The following is a 25,323-nucleotide window of genomic DNA, read 5'->3' as shown; positions in this document are numbered from 1 at the left end:
TATTGGTATCAATGCATAGTAATGGTTACCCTCTACCTGTAGCTGTTTTCTACAGCAGGAAAATCTTATCATGGTACTGCTCAGAACAAAGCAGCTCAGGTCACCTTGCATGGAAAAATCACTGAATCTAGTAATAAGCATTTCAGTTGATTGTAATAAATGTAATCCTGACTGTTATGCGCTGTGCCATCTGTAACATTATGCAATGTATCTCTTACAGGAGACGTGACATTCTACGTGGAAGTGTCAGTGATGTGACGGTGTCTGATAGCTCTACTTTGCAGTGTGGTGGCAACGTTCTTCTGCAATAGTAAGGCCTTTATTTTTAAGATATAAATTAATTTACTTTGGCCTAAAACCTCTTATGTCACAGGTTCTGATACCATTATTTAATTTTCATTTTATTCTGTTTTGGAAATGGCCACAAGTGAGATGATAACATTGTCTAGCTAAAGCCTTTAGATTATACGAAGTTCCAGATATTTCTGAGATGATCTTCTGATACAACAATTTGGCATGGATGAAAGTCTGGCTTCCACTTTAACAAACTGGAATTGGAAAATATTTCTTACTTATCACATATCTCTATATCAAAACAAAGATGACTGTGATTATTTACCAAAAATTGGAGGCATATGTCAGGGCACGTTACAGTCTCCTAAAATTCTCTAATATTCAATAAAAAAAAAAAGAAATTTGATTCACCTTAGATTAGATGGTAGATTCTGTTTGTTTGAGCTGTCATTCTGCCCTGTTTTGGCAGGCTGTGATTAGAAGATGATTATTCCACCCTTAATGTTTAACTGCATCCCTGAAACAATGTGGGCAGATTAGCAAGAACTGGTTCATGTTGGTGTAGATGATGTGTTTTCACACATGTTCTTTGCACTCAGGGATGTTTTGCCAGCTTACATCCCTGCTGTTTCATGTGTTACATTTGGCTTGCTAGGAGCTGGGGAGAAAGAGGAGGCTCAAGATTACATGGCCTCCAGCACTTTGTTTATGAGAGCATCCTTCTAGCAATCAATGTCCATGTGGGGTGGAAGCAGATTTCCCCGCTGAGATGAGAATCAAACAAAGTTGCCAAGTGCACAATCTTCTCTTTCAAACGTTCGGCTGCTTCTGAAGTCGGGACACGGGCGGGTTTTGCTCGCTTTTCAGGTTTCCCTGAACCTCAGCCTGGGAGCAAGCTTGTACCTCCACTGCAGCGCTAGTACAGCACAGCAATGCTTTCCCCTCCATGACTGCCAGTGCCCTTCCGTCTGTCTCCATTGCAGGTTGCCAGTGTTCTCACGTGTGAAGCGAACTGAAGGTTACACCACTAAAAACTCTGAGAACAGTCTTGTTTTCATGGCACTGAATGTGAAAGAAGTCCAAATGTAGAGTAAAAACCTGAGGTTCATTTTTAGGCAAACCTTTTCTTCTTTGCATTTCCCTGTGAAGGCAGGTTTTGCTTGCTGTGATGAATCCAAAGTGTTTTAAATATTACATGACGTTCCCCACATGAAATGAGTACTACATCAGAATAGCTGTGTATGTTTTGCTGAAGTGTGGTTGAAGGTTAAGGTTTCTAACATGGAGCCAGGGTGACTGTTGGAGTTTCTTAGGGCATGGTGTTTCTGGGCTAACAGCAAATAGTTGCAGTGCTGGGTGTTTGGCAGGCAATAGTCTCACATTTTCTGGACAAGAGCTTCATAAGGCATTCAGGTATTTTTGAAATGTGTTAACTAAGATATTCAGAAAATTGAGTGAAAATAATGTGTCTGCTCAAGAAATATTGACGCTACTTTGGGGTGTTTTATTAAACTGCAGTTTTGCTACTTTTCTTATTGCTTGGATCAGAATTGTTCAGAAGGCAAATGGCAAGAGCTGTAAATGGTATGGCAGTGGGTGCTGCTGCAAAGGATTTCAAAGAATGGTGCTTGTGTAGTAATGACAATATCGGGGCTTGGCCGTGTGCCATTGAGGTCAGTGGGCTTCTAGAGAAATCTGCATCATGTCATAGCAAAGCACAGTTTTTTTCCCTATTTACTTCTGAACAAGCATTTTGCTGTGTCATACCAATAGCTACCAACTCGATGGCTTGGGGGGAGCGTGCTGGCTTTTCTGCGCTGGCCTGTTTTCTTCCTCTGTATGGTGGCATGTCACTGCTTCTGTATTATAATGTGGGGGAGCAATAGCAATGGTCTGCCTTCTCTCCCTTTGTTACCCAGTTATGGGTAATAGCTCTTCACTGCTATGGAGATGGTGTGAACATGCATAGCAGAAAATGGGCTGATAAGACCTCCTTTCAGTGCACCGGGTTCCCGCAGGCAAGGCAGTACCCTTGCTACCATCTTGTGTTTTGGTTCAGACACAACAGAGTGTGACAGAGGGTCGCTGTGCCCCCACGCGCTCCACGGAGAATTTGTACGTTGTTCTTCTGTGGCCACTTCCCCTAACCTGAAATACAAAGTTCTTTAGACAGAAATGCATGTTTTGATCTTTTGTAAATGGAAAAAAGACATATCAAGCTAAATCACTAAATGTCTATGCACTGAAAGAGATTTCATTATAAATAGAATGAAGCCCCTGTGGAATTCATTGCTCAATATTGGGTCCTTTTGTTCACTTTGTTAAAAAGGGAGCCTTGCGTTATAGCTCCTTTCGTTCTGAGCAGTTTTTAACGGTACGTGAAATACCATATCTGAGATGTAGAATTTATCTTAGTCTATCAGCTGTGCTGCTAAGTACTGGCTGCTGCTTTGTAATCCACTTGTGAAAATTGTATGATGTGTTATCGTACGTAAGGAGGATACAAATATCTGTGTAGTTTTCCCCCATTCAGCCACGGAAGTTGTACTGTTATAGGCCCTCTATTTAATCAAAAAAAATATAGCTGTAATAAAAGGAAAATAAACTTTATTCAAGTCCTCTGTCTATTTATGCCTGTTCACCCTTTGACCAGCTCCAAAACAGAGATTACATATCACCGATATGCTGCATTATTCAAATGTTATTGCAGGGATATTTATTTTTATTTCAAAAGAAAATACTAAAAATAAGGGAATAAAAGAAAAATAACCCGTCTTCTGGACTGATGGAGAATTTATGGGTATATAAATGAAAAGATCAGCTAAACTTTACAATGACAGATTTTATTGAACAAGCAGGATGGCTTTAAAATTTTCATACCACTATGCAGTATTTGCAGATACACATACATGAAAGCAGAGATCAGAGTTATAGTGGCTTGTTTAGAAAGGCAGTTGGATATCAGAGGCTAATATTTAAAATTGGGGCCTGAGTTAAGAGTATATTTTTGGTGGTTTACTTTCTGGAATGCAATAGTTGTACATCAGGGTGAAGCCTGAGAAACAGCGTGCAGAAATGGGCTTCCTAGTGAAAGTCTCTCTAAAACTTGTATATGTAATTTATTTTTGCAATGTGTTTCTCTTGCCAAAGGACTTAGTTCAGGCACCTATGGGATTAATCTCGTTATTAAATTACTGTAATGTTCTGTATAATGGCAGTAAGAACTTGTCTTTGGGTTGAGATGACCAGTACTTGGATCTGAAGCTTATGTGCAAATCTGCTCTGGCAGTTAACTCCTGGTTGTTAGCGTGCCAGCTGTGTGCAAACTCATGGCAGGCTAAGGACAATTCTTCCTGTCTATGTGCTCTTTGTGAGTACCTTACATTGAGACAAAGTAGAAGAGAGAAGATGCTGCCCTGCCAGAAGAGGCAGTGACAGGAATTATTGACACTGCTAGGAAGGATCTAGGTTCAAATCCTTACTCTGGGTAAATCAGAGCAAGGGTTGGACTTGGTTCTCCCAAATCAAGATGAGTGATGTAACCAGCAGTAACAGACCCTCTGTCTGCAGAAAATTCGCTCTGGACATAACTGATCTTTGCCAAAGATGAATGCCAATAATTACTCTGAGCAGAACCCATTAATAAGATAAAATATATTTTAATAATGTTGGTCCAGTATTTTACAAGCAATGGTAATCAATTTATAAAGCACTTGGGGACCCTCCTCCAGACAAGCTACACAAAACCATCATCCTAGGACTGCAGGTATAGAAGACCTGACCCCCGCCATCAGGCTTCATGCTCTTCTGTGTGTCTGGGCAAGCACAGTGAGTTTGAGTTTTTGTGAGGAGCAGGTGGTGTGAGAAGTGAGGAATGAGGTCAGGACTTGGCTTGTTACCACCTGCATGATACGTAATGGGAAGTCAAACCAAATGCTGTTGTTCTCACACAGTGGGAACCAGGGCGGGGGCTCTTGGCGTGGTGTTGCTTTTTCCACCTGTGTAACAGGTCTCACAGCCGTGTCACAGTACAAATTACCCATTTCCCACTAATGCAAAGAGGAGGATTACCTTCAGAAACACTGTGCTTTTAGTGACCAATGGAGCTGCGGCCTCTCTGCTGGCGAGCGTCCCCACTGCGGTTTGTGTCACATCCCTGACTCGATTTCAACATCCCCTTCTATGGGTGACTGTTTGTGGTGCACGCTGAGTTCACATCTCCTTGTAGCGTATGCTTCAAATGTTCAGTTAATATCCAGCAGATACGTGGGAAGGCAGGCAAGCTACCTTTCATCTAATGTTTGTAACACAGAAAACCTTCAATATTGAGAACAGATAGACTGGAAGGTAGGTTCACATCTCTCAGCAAGAGAGCTGTAACTTAAATCTAATACACCTGATCAAGGCTTTCTCTCTGCCTTGTAGGTATTTTAATACAAATGTGTCTTTCATTTGACTGATTGAAGGTCTCCAACCTGCAATAAATGAAACATCTGATCCCCTTGAATCCAAATCACTTTTTCTTTGATTTTCTTTTACTTCTATTTCTTCTTTCTTTGTTCTATGGCTAGAGTCGAATTTCCCTTTAGAAATTGAAAGAATGTGTGTGGGTTTTTCTGCTCCTCTTACAGTGAGCCTGTGCAAAGGTCGAGTGGCTAGTTGACTAGCATATTAAGACAGAATTCATTTCACAGACAGTCTGTAGTGATGTGCTTTACATATCATTATCACGCTGAATTGAAGGAAACTGATTATACAAATTAGTTACTGTACATTATTCTCCAAAGCCTTTTATTTGCATAACCAATAGATTTTATGCAAAGAATATCCTGAAAAATGATACATGATCATGTATAGTTGAAAGTAAGTTGTTATCTAGGTAGAAAAATAAGTAGGCATTATTCACAATTTAAGTTTAAATTATTGTGTATCATAACATTGAGTGTATCAATTAGCTTATTCCAGACGTAGCCTTTAAAATATATTTCCTGTAAACACGATTGTGCCTGCAATCCTGAGTGCTGGGAGCTGCTGATTCCAATGTTCTCTATAATTATGTCTTTGTATGAATCAATCAGTTTAAATATAGAGCGACAGTCTGTTAAAGCCATGACCTCCGTTGGGTTTATTTTTTACTTGGGTAGTCATGTCTCTTTCCAGATGTCAGTGACATAATTTGTATGCTCAGCATTTCTTGTGCGGAGATTTTTGTGTGGGGGAGAGAAGGGGAGGAGGACCTTCAGAAGGAGATGGGAGTTGGAAATATTAAGCTGTAGAATCATTGAAAGTGTTGCTTTTAATCTATAACTATAACCATGTTTGTAGTGAAGTGTTAACTCTCCTACACATGAACACACTTAGTCTTTGCATAGATATTGCGCTGGGTATTAAAATGTACGTCAGGCTGGAGAACAAAGAACACGTGACATTATGGACTGAATTCATAGTTACAATAAAAGGAGCAATGAAAATTCAATAAGGGGACTGGAACCAACAGTGTCTTTGTACTTTTTATCTCTGCTAGAGTTTCCAGAGGAACTGTTAGTGATTAAGGGCCTCATCCTGCGCATGTTAGTGAGCCGTGTTCGCCACCCTGCGAGCGGCACCGGGTGCTGAGAGCTCCCGCAGGCGGGATGCTGGGGCGGGAGCACGCAGCACCCGTGTTCCCCACAGTTGGTAGCTGTTGGTGGGCTCGGGGGATTTGGCAGGATGGGACCCGACAAGGAAAGGAAAGCAGGGGAGAGCAGTCATGTAAAGTTCATTTTGCCTTTATAAAACTTTCTAGGGATTGGAAACATGCAGCAACATCCAGTTGGCAGAGGAGATGAAACACTGATGTGTGCTGTGTATGAAAACTAGGCTTTATGGTTAGCAGGTCTCCAATGCAAAAGTTCTAAAAATAAATCCTTAAAACTGTTGCAACCTTTTTCACCATTTCATTTCCCTTACATTTCTGTGTTTGCAGTAAACACATCTTTGATACTAAAACTCAAAGTGATTTATGGACTATGATTTTTTTTTTTTTAATGGAGACACTCACTTTAACTTCAGTGGAATGGGATTGTGTTAAAAACACCGCTACTTTGCTCTGACGAGATGTTTGCATGCAAGTCTGATGCATTTCAGAAATGTTTCTTTTTCAGTAAAAGTCTAGGTTTATTTTATTGATCACAAAATTCTAGTTTGGAAGAATAAATATATGGAACGTTCCATGTTGTGTAAGGTATTTCTCTACATTTTAATTAGAAGGAATTATTTTATTTCAATATAATCTGTTTTAATTGCATTCTTTGTGCACCTATAAACTTTAATAGCCGTAGACATCGATATTATTTTGGGAGTTTGTGAGATTATTCGTCTAACATAGTTTCAAGGGAGCTACATTTTTATTTCTTTTAAACTTTTTAAATAACGATCGAACTTTCAGCCTTTCCCTTGTATTTTTTCCTTGGATTAGTTTCAAGTTGGAGTGAAAGCCAGCAATTGTGAGGTAGCGTGGATCTGACATTTTCTCATGTACCCTGCATATTATTTGCAGTAAGATTAGCATCAGGAGGAATGACTTTAGATCAGTTGTCATTGCTTATGCATACCCTATGTTTCTCAGATTTTTTTTTTTTTTTTGGGGGGGGGGGGGTTTGTAATATTTAGTTTCTCTGTCCGAGCATATGAAATCAGCTTTACCTGGGTGTTTGTGTCACAGAACTTGCCAGGTAAGAGTGTAGGTGGAGGATAAAATGAAAGCAAAGAAGGTAATGTGAAAAATTAGAGACATTGGAATGGGTACAAAGGAGAACTCATGTTCTTTCAAATTACAATCCTGAAATGAGCAGCAATGAGCTGATAAAGCAGCATGGCTCTGTGTGGATAGAAGAGGCTGTGTGAACTCAAGATCTAAATGATTTAAGCATCTTAGTGTATGAATTATAGTTGTCCTCAGCTAGGGGCAAATCCTGTCTCCAGTGACACGTGCACCCATTTAAAATCAATGAAAGCTGGAGATGTGAGAGACCAGGTTTTGTGCTTTAGCTTTTGTCTTGTGTGGCTATTAGCAGAGAGTTCCCCTGAAACGCATCTGGCTAAGTTAAACTTGTCACCCTTGTGACAATAATACTCACATAAGTAACCATAATAGTATTAGCTCTCTCAAAATATTTAAAGAATCTGGCCTTTGGCTAGTAATATTTTTCAGATGTCGCTTTGCTTTTAGCAGTGTAAGAAAAATTACATTTTTACCCTGGATAGTGGATTTATTTTGAAATTAAGTAAATGGCAGAAATGCAGCTCTCTTCTTCACCTGAATAAAACCACTTTTAAGTTCAAAGTGTTCAGGTACATAACTCTAAGCTCTCTCTTCCTGATGCACAGTGGGCTACCTAGCTTTTTTTAAAATTCGTGGTAGGATCTCAGAGCAGGGCTGGCAACCTCGACTAAAGCAACCGCTGCTTTTTATTTCCCCATGACTTTCGTTCTGTTTTAAGGTCTCATAAGACCACACAAACCAGCTGAGCAGAGAAGGAAGAGAGATGAAAGGTGGAGATGGTAATTTTCAAAAAGAAATTGTGTTGCAACCGATGAGTTCTTTATGACTTCTACTTGAAAGCATAAGCCCAGGTTCAATTAAAATTGCATCTAAATTGAACTAAATGAGCTTTTCCTGGTTTAGAGGTTCCGTATGAAAGTTTTGCACATCTCTGAATGGCAATGGCAAGTTCTCTGGAAGCTGAAACCATGAAAGGTTTGAAGAGGACAGTGATTTTAAGGCCTACTCCTGCCTTCTGCCTCCCGCCCTGCAATTTTGCCATGGTGAAGATTCCCCTCTCCATGAAATATAAATACCAACAATATTTAAATAATGACCATGTGCTCTCCAAAAGTTATCTTACTTGTTGTCTTAGTGTTTTAAAGTTGGTGGTGGTTTTGGTTGGCTTTTCAAAAACTTACTAAAAAACTAGATCTCAGCATGATTGCAGGTAGATTCAAAAAAGTTAATTCAAAAGGAATTAACAACTCCTTTCTTTGGAAGTGAAGTAGCAGAGGGTGGACAGGACCAGACTTTGCATTCAGTAAACTGTCAGGTTGTATGGCAAATTTCCATTAGCTTGACTTGGCTGAGGTTTTCCTGAACTAGAAGGTAATGAATTAGCAACGTTTTTTTGGTGGAGATGTCATAATCAAACAAGACTGACATTTTGTAGAGGAGTAAGCAAAAAAGGCCTTGGAAGAATTGCCACTACAACTAAATCTTCAGTATGAAATGCATAGGGAGTCTGAGAAAATCCTTGCAGTTTCTCCTGAAATGAGTAATTTCAGATAAGTCCTTTAAATCAATAATTTCTTGTTTTGTAGAGGAATAATCTCCTGTAAACAAATATACCCCCCCTGCAAGGCTTCTGAAGCCATTGCCTGCCAATGGGAGCACATCGGCTCCTTTCATAGTTCTTGCAGGTTCCGTTTACATAAAAACCCAGCCACCAAAGCACTCAGCTAAAAGCTGCTGGTGTAATGCGAAGGCATTTTTTTGAGCCAGAGCCACTTTACAAAGAAAAAATGCTTGCTTGACGTAGACCAAAAATGACAGTGTAAGTGGATCACCTGCCTGAAAGGCTCTCAAGCAGTACGGCTGTCCGACCCTCATGTCATCCTCTCCTGACCCCTCAAGAATTCCTTACATCTCCCATGAAGATATCAGCCTCCAGGACTGTCATCGCCCTGCAGATGTCCACCCTGCAGGAGGTGGTGGCCTGCCCAGGCACAGGAGCTGCGGCTGTGGCCATCCCCAGTGTGCTCCAGAAGCTGCTGCTGTGTAAGGCTGAAACATTCGGTAGAACAGATGCAAGTGTGTGAACAATGGGTTTAATATTTAAAAACTTAAAAAAGGAGAAGCTGCAGCATTGTCATATGCAATCTCTTTCCCCTTGTTGTAATGCTGCCCATCAAATTAACAAATTGGGCATTGCTTTTGCTTATTTTTGAGCATCGCAATTTCACCAGGCAATGGATCACTGTTGTACTTTGCCGCAAAGGCTTCCCATCTGGAGAAGAGCGATGGTCTTCAATCTTTATGTCAGTGAGCATGCCGACTCACTAAGCAAAAGCTGAAACACTTGCAAAGGTTTTGTGTAAAATCCTTGGTTACAAGAGTTGTTCACCTTCTCATTTTCCTGACTGGCTGGCCTTATAGCACTTAATACTGCTAGGTTATTACAACTCTGAGGAGTTTCACTGATTTCGCAGGGACTGCAGTAGTTTGCACTGTAGATGAGATTTCAAAGCATAACGAAAGCACTTGTGAATCTGTTTTACTTCATGTAGCAAGGGACTAAGAGAGCCTGAAAAGCAGTGTCTCAGCTGAGCAGGTGGCAGCTTCCAAATGAAGGGTAAAAAAATTCTTAGGATGCCCTAATTTGATCGCTTGTCATGACCTGGCTCACAGACAGCAGTGAGCATCAATAGTATTTGGGAGCCTGGGTGCTCTAGGACCCTTTGGAAATCTCATCCCATACAGGAGGGTTGGGATCCATATGGTAGAATCAAAGTCCAGCCAGATGTAGCAGGAATTTGTATGCTACTACCCGACTCCTTGTATCAATAAAGAGATGTTTTTGTAAAATACGAACAAACTACAATTTCAGTGGAATGTAATCATTTTCAGCTCGATTATGCTGATGGCACGCGTCCCAGAGCCTTGGAGGTAACATGCCTTCGGGAGCACAGCCTGGAGCCGGGTGTGGAAGGAATTGAGACTGTACCCCAGGTTGTCCTCGTTCCCCTTTTTGACTGAATTGTGCCTCTCAATAAACAAGAGGGGCAGTGCATCTCTGCCCAATCGAGTTAAGTTGCATGAGATCCACTTTTTAAATTTTTTCCCCCCTAGTCTGAAGGGGCTTTTTTTTTTAAATAAAATAATCCTGTAAAGTCAGATTTAAAAAGCTTTCGAATTTTGCTTTTGACCTTTTTAATTTTGTGGCTTTTTTCTTCACTGCAAATATATAATTTATTTTGGGCAGTTAGGAAAGGAAGCAAATTCAAATCTCTTCATTCTGTCAGTAAATTAAAAGGAGATGTCTCAACATCATCACAAATCTGCTGATTCACTAAAGGAAATTTAATTGCTTTTCAAAAGTGCTATTTGTATGAAAATAACACTTTTCATCAACCAACCCACAATATTTTTACATTTTTCAAATAGCTCTTCTGACTAGTTCTGTCAGAAGCAAAAGGAAAGATATTTGAGAATCACCCTGGTCTGGTCCTTTCTTAAAGTTCTGCTAGCACAGCCTTAGAAATTAGCCAGTGGCATGAAATGTATCACACCAGAGTGATGTGTTTCTTCACTCAATGGACTGAAAATAAAGTAGGAGTGCAGTATTTCTCTCAGTTGTAACATGTTGATGAACCTGTCAGAGCAAAGACAAACAGCTCTGATTCCTCTGCCTGTTTGAGCACAGCAGCCAGGATTGTAACTGAGACATCACAGGACAGGTGCTTTGAAAATTACAGAATTTAAGTATGGATCATGTGGCTTTCCTATATGATCAAGAGGTTGATCCTTGCAGTTTTCAACACCCTACATCCCCATTTGCTCCTTGATCGTACGTCTTTTATGTTACTAAATAATCCTGTAGATTTGAAATGGCTTTTCACATAAGTAATTAATTTCTGTGCAGTCTCAGCCTGTGCCCCAGCAGAAGTCTAATTTAAACCTTTTAAAGGTTATTTTATTCAGAAGTGAATTTCACCCTATTACACATAATCACTGCTAATCATTGAGGTGATTCACAGGTATGAGGGATGCAGAATCAGCTCCCAGGTATGTTCTCTAAAATCTGTAATTTTCTTAATAAAAAAGCACCACAGCTATAAGCAAGAATGGTGGTTCTGCAGAATCTAGGAGATGCATTGCTTCTGCCTTTGTTCTTTGGGTTTATTTCATGTGTTACAGATTTTAAATAAATCAAGGAAAATGTAAAAATTCAACACTATGCAGAATATTTAAAATCTTATTAGAACTGGGCATTAACTGTTATCTGGACGTCTGTAAATATCTGCAGTAGCTTACTGCTGCTAATACTGTAATTACATTTCAACGTTGACTCGCACTCAGGCTTTTTTGTGTTTGTGTTCAGCAATACAGTTTATGTGAAAAGTGCATAAAATATAAATATCCAAACTTCAAAGATGCTGTAGTAGAGGTAAATTGCCAAATGTTCTGTGATTTTTCTCAATAGTTTTATGATAACATAAAGCCTGTGTTTCATCAAAGATACTTTTTTTTCTTCAAGAAGGATTGCACCAACTAGGTATAAATTATAAATCATACTCTGTTTTACATGTGAAATGGGAGCTCTGAAGTGTATCACATTTGAGCAGATGGAGGCTAGGTGTTTTCATGTTTTTCTGAGCCTATGTTTTGTTTGTGATGTAATTTTCTATATATTCTATCCTTAAATTCCTTTGCATAGGGGCAAGAAACTATCGCCAAGTCAACAGAATTATTGACAAGTGTTACCAGCAGCAGGGGCAATGACAAAATCATCAGTAACACACAGAGTAATGAGCTATTTGAGCAGCTGTTCAGGTTTCATGACATCAGAGATTTTATTTAACAAAACGAGCGATCAAAACCAGTGAATTACAAAATGTTAAATATATATTTGTTCAGGTAGCCAACGCTGTTTCTGGCTTTATTCATTCTAGAAGCGTGGCTGAGTTTTGGTACAATTTAGAGAATTGGAAGGAAATACCTTAGAAGGATGCTGTCTAAATTACAGCCTGTTCATTTATTATTGTTAATAAGCACTGGTTTATTGTGTTTACAAATTGCAAACTGAGCTGAGATTTCTTGTTCTTTTGATAGTACCTTTGCTACAAGGTAATAACATATTAAAATCATATGGCATTTGAATGAAATCGTTTCCTGGCTCCGTTCGCTTGCAAACTGCTTTTAAGAATGAGGGGGAAAGGCAGCAGAGGGAAATGGCTAGTTTTGCAGGGCAGAGATGAGAAAACGCAGCCTCTGTGCATGTTACACAGGCAGAGATGAAAGCAAAAGGACCGAGAAGCACTTTTTAGCCAAGAAAATAATCGGCATGGGCTCCACAGACTTAGATTAAACCAGCTGTAAAACAGGAATTTCCGTCATTGTTATTGACCAGACTTTGAACACTTTTATCAGCTGCATGTGTTAATAGCTTGTTAATGATTGATGCCGAGGTCTTTTATGACACCAAATGAAAGTGAGAAATAAGTGCAGGATTTCGAGGTGACTGTTGCAGTCACACTCTTTCAGTAGCACTCTTTGCAGAATTTCAGCTATGTTTTAAAAAATTTATGCCTGCCAAGATTAGATAGGTTACACTGCGACTCAAGACAATACAGAACTACCCTGTGCTGTTCACTCAGCCCTACATTGAACAGTAAAAATACAGCAAGCCTCGAAATGAAAAGCTCCATTTTAGAAGGTGATGCAGTTCTGCCAGAGTGCATAAAGGAGGGTAAAATGTACAGACAACTAGGTATGTGAGGCAAATAAATACCAGATTTGCAGAATACTGTCTAAAGAGAGCCTTGTTAAAATTGCTCAATGATTTCAATTAGGGATTTCTTACATCCTTCATTTCACCTGGTTCAGCAAAGCAGTTCAGCATATGCTTAAGCTCCAGAAAAGTCAGCACGACACATTAACACAATGCATTTCTTGTCTCGGCTAGGTATTCTAGAGCTTAACACAGCGATCTCCATATTAGCTTAGATAAGCCTTTCTGCTGATCGTAGATGATTATGTGTGGTTATTTACTTCACATGTAACCACATTTCTTTTTTACTGAGTAAACTAAGAATTGACAGAAATCTGGAAACACTGGGTACTTGGTATCTCTTCAGGAAAGCGTAGGGTATGTGTAGGTGTCTGTAAGATTTAATATGCATTTATTTTTCTCTGTTCACATTATTCTTTTTCACCATCACTGCTTGCCTGTCGTAAATCCAATTAGTGAGCTTTCTACATTGCAATAAACTGCTCTTCAAGAGGAAAATTTGCTTTGTGAGCAAAGCCTTTTCCCAACAACACTATTGTAATTTTCTGGTTTTTCACTGCCTCACAAAGCCTTTAAATAAAAGCAAAATAAGCTCTAGCACTGTACTTACTGCACTGCTCCCTCTTCCCACAAAATGCTTTTTCCATCTCCAAAGAATTTTACTCTAGCCGTAATTTATTATAAGGATGAAACAAAGATATATAATAAAAATATAATAAAAACCAAGAGAGATGCATAGATCCAGCCCAGAATAAGCAAAAACCTAATTGCTGGTGCAGTTGTGTAAGATGGGAAAGATCCAGATTGAAGTCCCTGGTCTGAATCAAGGTCTTAAACCCAGATTTGTGATGCTTTGAATAGTCATTCTAACTGCTGCCAACAGTGCTGTGCTTTCTAGCTTTGAAAAAAGAAATTCAGTTGAATACCTAACAAAACTTTGCTGCAGAAGGGATTGTCAGAACTGGTATGTTCTTGTAAAAGTTTTATTTCCTGCAAATATTACAGGTTATTTTGTTCAGCTATTTCTTTTCTTTTAACCATGCTAATTTTGACTCATAACACACTATAGGCTTAAGTACTTGTGTTGATTTCTCTAGTCTCTGTTAACTCTCCGTGTTCCAAATGTTACAGAGTTTAAATAGCTTCAGAGAATATTGTGAACCTTTCAAAATAAGTTTGGAATAGAGTGGCCCTTGATTTTAGCTGTCATGCTGGACTTGGGTTAATTTTTTCTGTAGTATTGTGGTAATGAGTAATTCTAGGCATTGGGAACCCTGCCGTATATGTAAATGACACTGGTGGATTGTCTCTGGTCGCTATGTCCCTTATTCTCATTATTTATTCATGCTTTTTTTTTTCTCCTCAGAAATAACAAATTAAACCTTAGGAGACTTGGAGGTTCAAAGGGTTGGTCATTAGTCTTTACTAAGTCCAGTTCTGTAGAGATTCGAACAGGAAACACCATTAAATTTAACTGTTTCAGTGTTTCACTGAGCCTAAATTCAGACAGTACTATCACTTTCCTCACAGGATATACAAAAGCCTATTGTATTATAAAGAAACTGATTTTTTTGGTATCTATTCATTGTAAGCAGTTCATTCTGGTTTCAGAGAAATTAGTGGGTTTAGGTATTCCTTTATGTAGAATAAAAACCTGCAGAAAACCCTGATGAGTTTTCTGGCTGCCTCTGCTGCCTGTATGAGCTTTCCTGACTGGTTCATTGCAGACTGGAGCTCTTACAAATGAGACCAAAGCTGCAGAGGAGTGATATCTATTAGCAAATTAAGAAATGGTGGCTTCGAATATATAGTAGTCGTCATGAAAATGCCAGCTCTCACTATAGTGTAGCATCAGAGAATGATGGCTCCTTTTTTAAAGGAGCTTTCTGTAAGCAGCTGTTAACAAATGCTGACTCTATAATAGGACCCACTGTAGAACATGTACAAATACAAGAGAGGGAGAAGTAGCCAAGAACTTGCTGTTTGTTTTCAAAACTGTATTCTATTTGCACAGTCGTTTTAAAAACCCATTAGCAATAGCGATGCTTCGGCGATGCTCACAGAGGGTAACTGGAGCCCAGCAAAGCCTGTGTGCCGGGCAGCCTGGACAGATGTCTGGAAGGGCCATGTGCGGGAGGGCGCCTGGCCTGGTGTCACCCCCCGCCCCCCCCCATCCCATCACATAAAGCAGCACGGGCAGATCAATGTCTGCAGGTGTTAATAAATTACTGCAGGAATTACTGCATCATCTCCGGTCTGTCGCTCAGGCAGCAGCTAAAGCCCCATGAAATGAAAAGGGTGGGTGACCATTTGTGGTAAGAGCAGACACGAAAGCAGTCACTGTGGGTGATGCTGTGCAAGTTCTGTTGGAAAATGGAGGCTTCTGAGTTGCCACAGCATCTTTGACATCTTTGTTTCTCGTCATAATTTCAGGGTGCATACAAATTTTCTTTGCTTACCATCAGAAGAAAAACACTTGGAAGAGATTGTTATCCTTATTTTACAGAAGAGCAATAAAATGTATTGGACCCAAATCCTTCCTGAACTTGGGTCTCGGGAAAAGCTATGTCGGTTGCATGCAAGGGAATTGGAAATTAGTCTAGTGTTGCAGGAACTGAAAACACAGTAAAGTCTGTGCTGCGTGGTGGTGAGGCCACGTGGAGAAAGCCTGACACCAGCCAAGCCCAGCAATGACTCCTTGCAGATGTTTGTTGCTCTTTCTGGCTTGTTTTTACCTGGAAAATCAAACTCCAGGAAAGTGTGTGTCTGTATTTGTGAATATATATATATATATATATATATATATAGCAGTGGTCCACCTACCTGGCCAAAAAGCAGAAATGGCAGCACATCAGGAATTCCCGGAGGGTGGAGAAAGGGCGCCTTCACCTTTGCTAATGCTGAGAAGCGAGGTGTACTCCTGCCTGGTGAGCAGGATCTGCTCTGGCCCCAGGGTAATGCAGAGATTATTTGACTGTCAGCAACACAGTTTGTCCAGGAGATACACGCTGGGAGTGACAAACACTCCAGAGGAATATTTGCAGTGAGTCAGTCCGAAATATCAGTTAGACAATGCTGTAGCGCAGATAGATTAATTTTTGTTATAAATTTACAATGAGCAGAGAAAAAGTCCACCACCATCAAAGAAACAATTTGTTACAAATTATTTTTAACTACTAATAAATAGTTGTGGGTTAATTAGGCCACTAAACTGGTTTCATTTTAAGAAGGTGTGAGTTCACTGAGGCTGTTTTCTCTGGGTTTAATGAGAGGAAACTGATAGGGGAGCTTTGAAACAAAGATACAAGGTGTTGCTGATGAGCCAACCAAATCTCCTTAAAAGTGGAGATTTTTTTTTTCCAGTAGTGTGTCTTAAGCCTTCAAAAAGAATTTGATTAGTTTAAACTTTTTTAAAATTCTGGTTATTGTTTTATTTATTTTGAGTGAGAAATTCTCAGATTGTTGAAAAGTTTAAAATGTGTTGAAATGATGACACTGAAAGGTTTTTCTGACTTCAGCAAAAGAGCTATTTAAAAAATAAACTCTACTGATATCGCCGAGTCTAAAGCAGAAAAATCTTTGTTTGTTGTAAAGCAGGACCATTATTAAGTATCCTTCATTTTACTCATATCAAAAAAAAAAAAAAGGAAAAAAAAGTATTTGTAATCCAAAAAAGAGACAAAGTGAAAAGAAGAGAATGTGGCCACACACTTTGCAGTAAAAAAATATTGCCTCACCGATAGGGTTGCTTGTGAAAATGGTCCCTGAATGTTTTCATGGTTGTGAGACTTTTTCTTTTTTTTAAACCATAGTCATGTAAGCTGTGTGTCGCTGAGCTCCTGCTGAGCAACAGTGGAGGAATTACTGGAGCTCCATTCACAGTTTCAAAACTGTTTTGCATTAATGGACAGCCTGAACTGGATTTGGGTTAGGTTTCACTTTGAGCTGTAACTCTCTCTCTCCACCTCCTAAAATAATAATAATAATTACAAAAGTATGAGATAGGACTAGCGTCTCCACCTCCTGTTCATAACCGAGCAAACCAAATATTATTACATACATTATTGAAGGGGTGAGGAAAGTTAGAGGTCATGAACTGAGCTGTATGAATAGCTGGAGGTCAGATCAATCACAGCCACGTATTTCATGGCTGAGGCTTCAGCCTGTAGAGACTGGTTTAGTTATACCGCCTTCTACCAGCTGATCACGTATTCTAATTTAAACCACAAATTAAATTAAATAGCTAAGAAGTACATATACTGAAGAACTCTTCAACATTTAGTAGACAAGTAACTAAAACATTTTTTTGTTTGTTTTATTAATGCATGGGGAGGAGTGGAGGGAAAGGAGGCTACAGACATGAGGGTAGGTGTAGTATGTAGAAATGAGGTAGAATTCAGGGCAAAATAATACCTGTTCTGTGTCTTAGTAGTAATTGTATGAAGAGAAGCTAGTAGGGAAAGAGGGGAATTGTCTGACAGGAGAAATAAGACCTTTTTTTGGAACATTCTCTGAATCTCAATGGGTAGCAAAGGATCTCAGATTAGACACCCAAAAATTAATGCACATGATACCGCTGCGTCCTCTGAATGTATCTCTAGGATCAGATAGACACTTTTAATTGCAGTTTTGGAGTTAGATCAAAATACTGGTGAAGCGTGAATACAGAATTTTGCTAATGGACTGGGAAGGGAAAAGGGGGGAAGGTGGGGTTTACGGCAAACCAAGCTGATTTTGTTTGCATCAGACCCCTTTGAAGTGGCAGCAGTTTGTAGTTGCTTTGTGTTTTGCATTGCTGCCTTTTCATATCTGAAGATTCAAACAATAGCTCCTGGTTATTATCCCACATATTATTGATTAAAAGCTTTGCCCAAAGACCTTCCATCTCACTTTCCAGCTTAGTGTGATTTACTTTTCTTTTTACTCCCTGTAACATATGATTAATGCTGAGCTGGAGAGTCCCAGTGAGATGAAGCAGAGTGTCAGGTAAGATTTGTCAGCTCGGAAGTATAGATTATTTTATGTTTCTCGAACTTTGTGGGCCCAGGGAACACAGATCTTGATTGTTAAATCCATCCACACTTTCCCTAGGGCTATAATATGCCAAAAACATTAAATAGCCCACTTAATACATAACCTCATTCTGTATGCTTGACTATTTTGTTTTTAATTTTTCTTCCCTTTCCATGCTGCTCAAATGAAATGGGATCAAAGAAAAAAAATTATCCTCACTGGATTTTGTTAAAATATTAATAGGTTAGGGTTGACTGGCTAAATTGAATATCTATGCTGATCTTGCTTGCATGTTTAACTTGTGCTTAGGAAAATATGTTTCCTAGGTGATAACCTTTTATGTACCAGCCTGACTTCATTGAAATGCATAGAGATAAAAATATGTCACACTCCATGGCCATGCTATTCTTGTGTGGCAGTGTGATTATTCAGATGATAATTGACCCCCACCTGTAGACAGCTCAAATTCTGTAGTCAATCATTCCATTTGATGTTAAAATATGTGAAAGTACAATTATATAATTTACATTACAAATCATCCTGAATGCCAGGCATCTCAGAACCACTGACAAACGAAAGGGAAAAAAGTCAATAAATGAAGTGAATTACACTAGGCAAAGAATTCAACTTTTCTTATTTGCTCCTGCACAACAGCTTTTATGTGGGTGTTGTTGATGGGGCTCAAATAGATATTGCTTAGTATGGAATTTGACTGCCTTTCAGCCCCTTCCTAACTTTGGTGATACTTTCTGGATAAGAATACCTTCTTTCACTGTGGAGATGAGAGTCCTCACCAGCAGATAAAGGCAGAAACGCATCCATGTCAGCACAGATTCATGCAACAAAGGCTGTGGGCCAGTGAGTTGTGCTCCAAATACTCCAACTTTCAAGCTCATGTTTCTGTAGACTTTGCTGTGTATTTTAAAGCTATACAGAGCAGTTAAAGAACATATTTGTATAGTCGCAGATTGCTGTTTGTCATGCACCTGATTAAGGCCTGTTGCAAACTCTGTTGTCGATGCTCATATAATGTGGAAAAAACAATCCAAATCAGCTCGTAGCATTCCTGCATAGTAAATGTATGCAGCGGTGGGCTTAGGTCGTGTCTCTGGATCGTCCCAGTCTGTCTGTCTGAGTGTTGGACACCAAGAATCTAAATTTCACCTAAGTTTTATGATAGATGAACATATTTTAACTATGTCTGGTTTTCTCCTCACATTGCTTTGGATCCTTAAACCCCTTTACAGCAATCCCTATGACATGGCCGCAGATTGCATCTCAGACGTGGACTATCCCTGAAATTTCAAGGCTAAGCATTGTAATCCTCTATTTATATGTGATTACTCAAAAAAAGAACCTTCTTCCTGAGCAAATTATTCTACAGGCCTGTACTGGAGCATTCCAGTCTGCTGAGCAAGACAGACCCAGCTCGGGAACGTGTAATCAACCTTACAGCAAGAAAAAGCTCAGTGTTAAATCAGTTGAAGTACCAAAAAGCGAGCCAAAGAACCAATGCAAAACATTGCTACTGGTAAACGGAACTTACTGCTTCTTTCCTGGCTCTCCTCATGCCATTTTAGACTCTTACTCCTTAGCTTCATACTGAAGAGCCACAGGAAATAGCAAGTGTTAATTTTTTCTGTTTAGGTTTAAACGTGACATTATTTTGCCTTACTATACTAAAGACTTTGTCAACCATAAATTCTCCCTTTTGTTGCTGCCAGTAACCATTTGGTCACTACTTCTTCCCCAAGAACCTTCAGGTTCAGACCATTTTTGGGAACAGCAGTATCTATGCGGAGAATTCATCAGTCAAGCAACCACTGATTAATAATTAGTGATTCCTGCTGGTACATGATTTCATTAAATAATTATAAATCATAAAGAAGTTAAGAGATAATGTTGGCTTATTTACAGTCTATCTGCATTAAGAAAAATAAGTGGAATTTGTCATCTAGATCTACAATGAATAGTTTAAGCAGCTATACACTGAAATTAATGCATGTGGCTTAAGCCTCTATTTCTTAGTAAGGAAGCAGCCCAAATATAATTTTTAATCCTGGCCTTCATACTCTAAAATTGCTAATTAGTATATTGTGCTTGGTTCTAACATTCCTTGGAAAATAATGTAAAATATCTTCATGTCCTGATGTGTACTCCTCTACATCATCATTTCTTCAGCTGTTCTTTCTTTCATAAAGGTGAGACTTTTCATAGAACAAAATCCAAATGATGTAAAATGGATAAAAGTATCAGATTCCCAAGTACAAATATTCTAAGAAATGTTCATCGCAGATTAATTCTGAAACTTTACGTGCTCAAATGCTTCATTTTACAAGACAAAACAGGAGTTATGAAATTGTTTCAAACAGCTGGAACATCCCTGATAGGTGAATGGAAAGGCCTTATTGAAAAGGCTCTAGTTTATCATGTGGTCTTATTTCTCTGCTCCCAGTGCAAAAGACAAGTATCTTTCCTGGCAGTTCTCCTGTGAAACTTTGCCTCTTCTCATCACCCTTAATTTGGGAGTCCAAGCAGGAGTGTCCTCATCTAATATTTTGTCCCCCTTAGCTGCTGTGAGCAGGAAGAAATTCCCAGTGGTGTTCGAGGTAGAGCAAGGTTGGATCCAGTCAGGGTAAATTCCAGACAGGGAAATACCTGCTTCTCACTTTTTGCCCTTTTTTTTTTTTTTTTTTTTCTTTTTCTGGCTGTTTTCCCTAGCTCCTTTTCAAAATGGACTACTACCAGGAGCTGCATTCAGGCCTGCCCCAAGTCACTGCAATTCTTCTGACCTCAGCAAAATTCCTCAATCATTATCCCAGGTGTGAATTTGGCCCGTTGTCTTTAATTAAAGCTCCAGTCTGCTCTCAGTAAATTTCACACCCTGTACAAGCATCAAATTATGTTCTTCAATTAGTTGTATCTTTTCTTCTATCCTTTTAATTTCAGGCCCATCAAAGAGCTGGTTTACTAAATCAATTTCAATGGGAATTTACACATTGTGAATCATAATGGGATGCAAAATTGACTTGGCTAATGAATAGTTAGTGGCTTTGGGGTTAATAGTTTTGGGGTTTTGTCTCAGGTACTTTGTAATAAATTTAATTTTGATATTGCTTTAATGAACACAATGTATTACTTCTCCTTTTTTCACCCAGACCCATCTAAGGTGTATTCTCTTTGCCTGCCACAATTGATTTGCTTTATGAATAACTGTATGAGGTTTCTGTTTAAGAAAAGCACTTCTGCTTGTCCCATTTCTGTGCGCTAAATATTTTAGTCTGATGTATAAAGTTTAAATAGAAAAGAGTCTGGACATTATAACAGGGATGAAGAAGTAGTTACTTTAGAGGTTACTGCCCCTCACTGCTTTGCACGATCAGTCATAGAACTGCTATTTGCAGGAATACTTTTTGGCATTTATGGGATTCCTCTACAAATAAAAATAAGTGGGACAGCTATCCTGGTACCAAGGTACAACCTCGGTATAAATAAAACATGTCAGCACCTTACTCATTTTTGGGGTTCCAGTTTAGGGATAACAGTTTTGCCCAGGAGACGCTTGAAAGTTCACATCAGTGCAGCCTCGACAGACTGTTCCATGCAGGCTGTACAGGTGGCTGTCTGGCTATAGGGGCTGGATTTTGGCAAGCCTGGAAGAGGTGCATGTAAAAGTTCCTGTCCATGCTGTACTGGTTTTATGGTAGGAATGTTACTTCCAAGTTCTAAGTTTTCATTACCTCCCAAAATCTATTCCTTCCTTACACAATTTTTTAAAAAGACAGCACCTGGAGGCATAATGACTGAATCAATTTTCTGGTAATAGACTTGGAAATAGCTGCACCATGATTAAAAGTACCATTCCCAAGACAGTCTCTATCCCAGGCGTACTGACACCTAGGATCTATTGAATCACCAAGATGGTAGGATTACGATGCCCGTGAAAGAGCTATTCTGGTCCATCTGCTGCCTGGCCTCATTAGAGAAGGCTGCTTGTAAGGAACTTTGGGTGTGATTTTGACAAGATGCTTCTCACCTGGCATGATAGCATGCATCATCACAGCCATGTACCAACTTATCATGCCTGGGAGATGATGTCTAGAGAGCTGGGACGCTGTCCCTATCATCCCTGGGTATGACACCCCTTGTCATAAAGTAAACTTATCCATTGCAATGTTGCTAGTTTTTTCAAAGATGACCCATTGCTTGGTGTGTGGGCTATAATGTATCATTTCTTTGTGTTTCTAGGTAGATAATCTAACACTGAGTTAGAACAAAAAAAGAGAACAGCAAATAATTTTTTAGACTTTCCCAAAAGAAGTCTGTGGAGCTTGTTGACCCAACATTGAGAGTAAGAAACCATTTTCAATAATGAAAAGAGCCAGAATTTTAACAGGAGGATTTTTTATTTTTTTTAATGCAGCAGATGACATGAATGTGTGTTTCAGAGCATGGGTCTGCATTTAACAAACTGTATTCAAACATATTGATAATATAAACACCAGAGAAAGAGGAGAAGACTAAGGGGCAACTGTAAGATGGCCAGGTGTAGATTTAAGCTTAGAGCAGACAATTCCTGCCTGAGGAATGAAGTTCAGCAACTTCAAGAGTAGTAGTTGAAACAAAAAGTCAGCCCAGCTTTAGTAATCCATGAGTTAACAGTCTGAATTTCAGATTAGCGGTACTATAGACACAGAGGCATCTGAGCTGGTTCTCTAAAGAGCCTTGTTGTGTCCAAGTGAGCTGGACGTTCCTGACATGAACATGGCTGTCGTGCTGGTGGTGAGCTGGAGCTAATTAAGCCCTGCTGGACCTGAGCTCATTTATACTGAGGCACTGGGGTGTCTTTGCACCATGAGCTGCACTATGTCCCTTAATACCTACTTTTTTCCAGTTTTTCCCATTGCATGATGTATCCTAGCATCTCTTGTTTGCATGGATAATGGAGCCTGATCAGATTTTGAAAGCAGGTCCCTAAGGTATTTTGTAAAGGCAGCAGTGACTCTAGAGACCCTGTGGTCTCACATTTTCCAAGTAGAAAGTATCTGGACAGATAATTCCATGTCTACCTTTGTCAGTATATGCTGTACCTGCCTGTGCAGGCTGACCAGCTCAGGCTGACTGCTACTGCAGGGAGGACTCAGGATGTGGAAGACTTCTGTGCGGTCCAGGTTAGCGTTTGCAGTGTTTCTGTACCAACCATTGCCACAAGAATTACCACAAACTGCACAAAACTGTTGTCTGTTATTTGTGGTTCTGGAGATTGCATGTCTAAATCTGTTCCATATTTCATATTCCCCCACGTCTTTATCTTATATTTCTTTTTGGAAAAGATTTGTGTCAGATTTTTATGGAAGGGAGCCTAAAATATATCAGAAGCTCTAATGTTTTTATGTACACCAACTTTTTTTTCTGCTATTCTTGTCTTCTTTTTTTTTACAAAAGAAAAAGAAGATGACTGTGTGCAAAGGAGAAAAAAAGTTCTCAAGTAGAACTGAAATGTGATAGTACAAAGTTGCCTACCCAAATATTTGAGAGACAGGAAACACGCTTAGATGATCAGTAGTGGCTGTGATCCTGTCAGGAAAATGCAACTTAGAAAAACTTGGGTTTGATAACCTAGGCTGAAGCACAGTTACTTTTGGAGATACCGTATTATCTTCCTATTGCCTTCTGATAGCTGTATGAGAGAACAGTCTGCTGACAGTCTGTCGGGTCGTCTGTGTTCTTCTCGATACTCCCTTTTATCAGCAGTCACCACGTTTCTCTTTCTGGGGCCAGATCCAATAGCCACTGAAGTCCATGGAAAAAAATCCCAGGATCCTATACCTATGTGCTATATGAACCAAAGCATGGGTTTTAGAGTCCACTACATCTGGTTCATTAGATGCTGAAATGAGTTTTGCCAGAAAATAATGAGTCCCTCCTATATACATGTGTAGGAAAGGCACAGTCAGTGAACTAACCCGAATCTCCTAATTCTGTGTGTTCAGTGACACAGGGATGGATTCCTCACTGATGTACATCAGTGTTGTTCCCAGCTTTACACTACCATAAAATGTGCCGAGACGTGTATGACTTGCATTGTTTTAAAAAAGGATATTTTATTAATGAGCAAATACAAGAAAGAGTCTTTTAATGTGAGTCTTAGTTTAAGTAGGTATACACTACGGGAGGGAAAAGTATAACCCGCAGCTATGTTTCTGCAATGAAGGTGATTCTAGTATTTTAAAGGTCTGTACAGCTTACCAAAAATAGTGGATATGCACTAGCAGCAATGGATGCAGCTCTTACTCAGCTCCATGTGTGTTACTGACTCGGCTGCTTATTTTTGAGCCATTGTACTTAGGATAAACAATGGAGAGACTGCTGCAGTATTGCTGGCATTACACATCAGGCATTAAAGACAATTAATGGGCTTTAACTTCCCAAATTACTTAAGAGCCTTCAGAAGAAATCTAGAGAATAATTTTCAGTCATTGGAATGAAAATGTCACAGTTTTGTGCTTTGGTAAATAACTGGTTCACAGAGATGTCTTACTTATCACTGTGGTATGCTTATTCATTAAGGGCTAATTGTAGAGGTCTCTAAATGAAACACCGCAAACCACATTCCACTCGAGTGCCAGTTTGTTTAAAGTCTGCAAAGCTTTATTATTAGCACGATTTAATTATGAAAATGGCAACCATGGAGAATTCTGAACACATTCTTTCCCTTGATCATTAGTTACAGGGCAAAAATGAAACACTTTCAACAATGAAGGGTTCATATTTCAAGCTTATACAGTAGCTGCTAAAAGGCTATACTCAGAAAATCAATTTTATTAAAGTCCTTCAAGCACTAAAGGGACTTCCATGCAACTAAGCAATTTTAAAAACATGTCCACAAGCAGTGACTTTTTGATTCATGTTTTTAGCAGGGTTATATTTTCACTGTTTTCAATATTGTCCCCTAAAGCAGGGTCAGAAATGGTTTGAGGGGGGGGAGAAGAGGTGAGCAAAGCATGTTCTGACATAGCTGTGACTTGCATCCTTTACCTTTAGGTACTTAAAAGAGGACTATGAACTGGATCTGAGAAGCCTGGCATGCTCTTAACTAAAACAGATCAAAAGTCAATGGTGTTTTCACCTTTTTCAGCTTGCTTTTGCAGTCCAGGAAATTAAGTTTGGGGACTACCAAGAAACAGTGTACATTCTGGATTTTTTTGAAAAATGAATTTGTGATTTGAGCTAAATATAACAGGAAACTATTTTTTCGAAGGTAAAAGGGAATTACATGTATGGTAAAAGGATGAAAAGAGTTCACACTCTGCTCCTAAAGAGATGACAGGGAGTTGAGAGCTGTGTACTCTGTTTCAGGGCCTAACATCACTGGACCAATGGAAAATTGGGTGCAAGTCCACCAAAGTCATTGACTTGTCAAGTAAATTATTGCCCTGATCCAAAGTCCTTTGACTTCCATGAATCAAAACTCCCC

General features: G+C 39.3%; 1 long non-coding RNA gene across 1 annotated transcript in view; it reads left to right on the top strand.

Moving 5' to 3' along the window:
- Positions 1-223: 223 nt before the first annotated feature.
- Positions 224-25,323, top strand: part of LOC129212193 (uncharacterized) — a 116,484-nt gene continuing 91,384 nt past the window's right edge. The window contains exon 1 of the long non-coding RNA XR_008579096.1: positions 224-310. This is a non-coding gene — a long non-coding RNA (uncharacterized LOC129212193). The remainder of the gene's footprint in view (positions 311-25,323) is intronic.

Source organism: Grus americana, chromosome 13 (assembly GCF_028858705.1).
Source record: "Grus americana isolate bGruAme1 chromosome 13, bGruAme1.mat, whole genome shotgun sequence".
Lineage (NCBI taxonomy): Eukaryota > Metazoa > Chordata > Aves > Gruiformes > Gruidae > Grus > Grus americana.
Note: the sequence above shows the minus strand (reverse complement) of the source record. Positions and strands in the feature narration are given on the sequence as shown.